Genomic DNA, 6,000 nt, shown 5'->3' with positions numbered 1-6,000 from the left:
GAGGCGTTGGTAGAGGTGCGCGATTGCGTCGAGTCGGGTCGGTGTTTTCAGCGGACTCATTTTTCGCAAATCGAAGAATGAGTGCTCTGAGGGCATCAACATGATTCGATGAGGTCCCACACTTTTATTTGCGCTTTTGCACTTGTAAATGTCTTACTAAATAGGAATACTTTGTGCTAGGGAAAGTGCAGGAGAATAAAATATAATTCATTAGAATTTTCTGATAGAGGCAGAGTTCACATGTTACTTAGGTATTTAAAAGCAAATGAGAACCACATTAAATAATAGATAAACACTAATGGTCATATTTTATATTTTCATTTCATCGCGGTCCTCATTGCTCGAGCGGAGACGACAAAACTCGAGGTGGATAGAATCGACGCAACTACGACACGGAAAAGAAACAGATGAGAAACTATCGATACATTTATTCAACTATAAAAACCACGTTTTAACGTAATGACTTTATTTCTTCTCGTTTCAGCAATCCAACAACCAAACCATCTCTACTATTTTTCATTTCCTCTTCGTTACATTTATAGTCCCTCTGGCACTGAATCGAATGACGCATTCCGCTTTTTATTAGCGATGTCTTTGCTGTACGTTGAGCATGGTGTCGGAGGTGATGTGCTGTGTAGAACATCGGATGTTCTACACGGCACGCTACTTCCGGCATTTTGTTTGGCGTGCGGGATAGGCAGTGCTAGTGATGATATGAAGGCCGCTATTAGGTTTAGTGCCAGAGGGACTATAACTATATCTATTTAATGTATCTGAAGCTTGTGGGACCGCTTTAATTCCGGCGCCTGCTTGTGGAAGATCCCGGTGTGCTAAACGGTATAGGACATGTTAACGGGGAAGGCTTGGTAGGTCCTCACCCAGCCCGTGTCTAGATGGGCGGATAATTGTCTGCCAGGGTGTGGATTGAGCAATTACAATTACAATTACAATGAAGAATTGGCACATAATTTTCAACACCAGTACAACAATAAAAATAACAAACAGTTTTTAGAAATATTTCAGAGTTTATTGTCTTACTCATCTATTTTTCAAGCAATTATTAGTTTCTCAAACAGAGTTAAACTTGATCCGTACATGCTACTGCTTTTTTGCATTTCTTTACTCATATTTATGCCAAATATTGGTTGATTTCCAGAATACGGATCTTAATAATAATTATTCTATAATATCTAAAATGAAAAAGAACAACTATGTGTTTACTTCTGATACGCAATTGATTGGATTAACTGTTTAAAAAGTGGATATTTCAATAAAGTAATGAAATATTAGAAAAATTACCCAAGTAACCACAAGCATTATAACATTGCACGTATTCTACTGCATATCAACAACATTGATGCAACATTGCTTTTATTCGACAAATTTAAAGAGCTGTCAAGCAATGAAGCATTAACTCTACATTACAATTGTATCAATGCACTAACATCACTTTATAATTTGTACTGCTGCATTAATATTACTTCATAAATTGCTACATTGCTTTATCGTCCTTGTCGCATTAGTTCAACTGTAAAAGTGCCCTTTTTCACTTTTAAACTACTTTAATGGTAGGCTTACGGCAAGGCAGCTGCATTTTTTTTCTCATTTTATTGTATTTCATTTCATTTTTCGTTGTATATAGTCCTACAGGGTTACCCAATAATCGGACGACAATACAAGAATTTGTATATAGATTGAACAACATTTAACACACTATAAAACCTAATTTTGGATCATTCTTTTGAATTGCGTTAGATTCTCAAAGATGTCCACGTCATTGTAGCCAAGCATTGCAATCTCATCTGATCGAAGAAATCATCTCCGTATGATTCAAAGATATTATCCCTAATCGAAGAGTGCATTGAAATGACCTTATCTTTTCATCTTGATTATCTTGACAGATCTATGGCAATATAATGAAACTTATGTTTCATACCTCAATATTTGTGTTCAGTAACGTAATTTGAGGTTGCTTATTCTGAATTTATAATCTTTTTCTTGGAAATAATAACATTTTGTGATCCCGGAAAGAGTTATTTTTCAGAACGTGGTGTCCACTGATTGATGAGCTATAGACTAATAGACAGTATTCCGACGAAGTTATTGCAATTGACTTTTGAACATTTTAGAGATGATAAAAACGTAACAAGTAGAAGTTGTACAGTGAACCGGTATGCTACATAGCGCACCATATTCGACAAATGCCATTCCTGATACCTACATGGATTTGGAGAAAAAGAGATTTCCGTTCTCTTTTCAAAGGTGTTAGACATAAGATTTAGCAAATCCAATAGTACTCTTTATTATTTCATTATTAATAAAACTGATTCATAATCAGTAGTGCTACGCGTAACCTTCTATGTATAATTGTTTTCATTGAAAGCAGCTTTCAACAGATTCCAGCTAATATGAACTTGTCAGCCATGAAACTAATATTGTCGTTTGAAATTTTACGGCAACCATAGTCCTGCTTGATTTCTGTTTGTGGAAAAAGTGGTATTTAACGCTCAACGCTCCGTCATCGTAATCATCGTCATCATCGAAAATTCAAACGCAGTTTTTCTGTCCAAATATAAAAATTATTCGATGAAAATGTGTTCACTGTGTTTCGGTTGCAGAATAGAATACAGTGAACACATTTTCATGTAAATTTTCTTGATTTTGAACGAAAAAACTGCTTTTGAAAATTACGAAATCAATGACGGATCCTGCCCCCTTAAGATCCTCAATAGTTATACACGTAATATGTGGCTAGACTCACTTATTCGTTTTGCGAAAATTCAATATGCACTATGCAGTGAAAGAACCTCCAATCCAATCAGTAAAATTCTGCAAAACCTAATAGTTGAATAAATTGAAAATTGGTTAACTGCCAAATGTGTTAGTGCTCTTACTTTCGTTGAGTCTGCGAATTGTTTTTTACTTCTTGCAAACGCTGTCACTGTACACAACGCGGATTGCTGAGTCGAAAATATTTTATCGAGCATCAAAAGATCCATAGATTTTCATCATAAAGATGATCAAAGAGCTCTAGAGAATATCAGTTTATTCGATCTGTATCCTGCTCAGATGATCGAAAGATGAGATAAAATGCAATGCCTGGTTGTAGCTCTCGTTGTAGGTCCGGCATAAACGAGATAAAGGCGCAGATTTGCCCAAGTTTGTTCTTGACCTGGAAACGTAGAATAGATCCACGTGGCGAAGACCGTTTGTTGGAAAGCGATATTGGAGATCGTTGGTAAGGCTGCAGTGGATAGATCCATGCACTAGTCGGTGAAGCGTAGACATGTCAAGAACGCACCGTCGGTCACATAATGATGTCATCTGCAGACGGCTAACCCTAGTCTGAAAAGGCTCGTATGGAAAATGAAATTTTCTGTATACAAAACGAGTGAACGTATGCTGCACTGCTTCAATACGTTCTACATACTGCAAATAGCATGGGTTCCATGATGGTGAACATTATATATGCAATGATATAATGCCTCATGGTTACTTGGGTAACGTTTGAATTGAAAAAAATTGAAAAGTGTGACGATTTATTTTAGGAAATTCTTAAAAAAACGCTGCTTTTAGGAAATCAAAGAGTGTGCTTGAACCTGGAAGCAGAAGTGATTTTTTTTTTGAAAGTGATTTTTATTGAATCATACAGACATGTAGCTTTGGATTGCATAATCTGGTTCTGCTACTTTCACTCGAATGGTGGTTTCCAGAATGTCGTTCTCCCAACGCCAGTTCTCAGAATGCTAGTTCCCCGAAAACCCCGTTTCCCCGAATAGCTTAGTTCTCCGAAAAGTTCTAACACTCATAATTGTCATAACCTTTCGCATTTCAAGGTGGTGAACAATATGTATTTTTGGCAATATGTGTTTAGTCGAGAATGATCAAATAACTTCTTCTTTGGTAGCTTATCGATCTTTCTAACGAGAAGAGGCAAAGTTCTGACCATTAAATCGAGATATTGATTTGATTTACATAAGAGATAAAAGATCTGAAAATAATATCAAAATTCAGGGTGTCCATTCAAAATCAGTTTTCCAATTCCCGGATTTTTCCCGGATGCCAAAAATTTCCAAACCGGACTCAAGATCCTTCAACTTGAAACTTTCCACCAATTTTTACCTTTGTCAGGAAGAGCTGATATTCGATTTGACATTCAAAATATTTGTTTTCAAATTCAAAGGATTTTTTTGCCGTTAAAAATCTTTATACCATGCCCACACAGTTACGGATCACCCACAGTGACGGATCACTTTGGCGTTCAATATCGTACAACTCGCTCAAAACATAAACGTTGACGTAAAACATATTTTTCCCATGTTATACTTTTTGTGTTCTACTATTTGTAATGTTAAGCACAACATTCAACCGCTTAATAACAGTGTATTTGACAATGCTGTCATTATATGGTCGTTTTCTGTAAGAAGTGCCGTCAGCATTCATAAGCTCCCACAGGTGGTAAAATTCAAATGTTATACCATAAAACATGCTCGTTCGCTTCGATTTAGTATGTATTCATCTTTGGAAAACATTTTTCTTGATTGTTGATTCTAAATACCGAATATTAGCACTTCTAACTAGTGATCCATAATATGGACCAGGAAATGATTGTTTACCACGGTTATGGATCACTTCCAAATAATGTAGATTTCTGCCATTTTAAGCATTGGATTCGACATATTTAGACAATAGCACTAAGGATAATACTAATAAAACATCAAGGTTTGTAAATTTCATTTTTTAGCAGACAAAAATGGGTGGAAAACTTGGTGTGGAGCGAAAACAGTACATGTCTCAGTTACTACAATGTAGTATCACAAAAAATGGCATTTTACCATTGTTTCCAGCTCTAAAACTGCTATTTTTTGCAGTAAAATGTGACACATTGTTAACTTTCGCCAAATCATGCAATACAGATGCATTGAGTTGAAAATCTCTTGATTTAGTGCACTGATCCGTAATATGTCACAATTTGATCCGTAATATGAAAATTGATCCATAATATGGTTTTCAGAAACCGATACAATTTTTAATTTTTATACAATCCTATGTAAATATTACACTCAAAACAGTTTACTAACCGAAGTTCCAATTTGAAACGATTCAATTCGTGCTTTTAAATTACAATTTTACGATTTCTATGTCGTTTTATTGAATTTTATAGGTTGGACTCCACACTATTTGATCCATAACTGTGGGGTCATGGTACTTTTTGATCACATTAGAACATCATTCCATTTTTTTTTACATATAGATTTTCAAATATTCGAAAATATTAGCAATATCATTGCAGTTACATATATGATTAAATAGAGTAGAGGATTCAATAGGTTCTTCTTCTTTCTGGCGTTACGTCCCCACTGGGACAGAGCCTGCTTCTCAGCTTAATGTTCTTTATGAGCACTTCCACAGTTATTAACTGAGAGCTTACTATGCCAATGACCATTTTTGCATGCGTATATCGTGTGGCAGGTACGATGATACTCTATGCCCTGGGAAGTCGAGAAAATTTCCAACCCGAAAAGATCCTCGACCGGTGGGATTCGAACCCACGACCCTCAGCTTGGTCTTGCTGAATAGCTGCGCGTTTACCGCTACGGCTATCTGGGCCCCTAGGATTCAATAGGTATTGAAATCTAATCACTGGAGAGCTTTGTAAATTCCACAACTGTTTGCTTTAGGATGTTGAGAAGTACAGAATTAAGCGAAGCATATACCACTTTTTTATTTTGTTTTCATACCAAATGTTCAAATTCGGAGAGCTTGTTCTAAGTTATTAGGGAATTATTTCAAAGGAACCCACACCATAGATTATTGGTTTAAATTCCGAAAGATTTTCGGACAGACATGTGTTAAAGATTTATTAGAAAATCCAATAGATCAACACTAAACAACTAAGAGCTATGGCCTAAATTATTTTTAGACTAAGTCGTCGATTTTTTTTAGTCGGTGAAAACTTTTCGAGCAGCCTATGTGCTGAAGACGGTGTAAATTGTTTTT

This window comes from Aedes aegypti, chromosome 1 (assembly GCF_002204515.2).
Source record: "Aedes aegypti strain LVP_AGWG chromosome 1, AaegL5.0 Primary Assembly, whole genome shotgun sequence".
Lineage (NCBI taxonomy): Eukaryota > Metazoa > Arthropoda > Insecta > Diptera > Culicidae > Aedes > Aedes aegypti.
Note: the sequence above shows the minus strand (reverse complement) of the source record.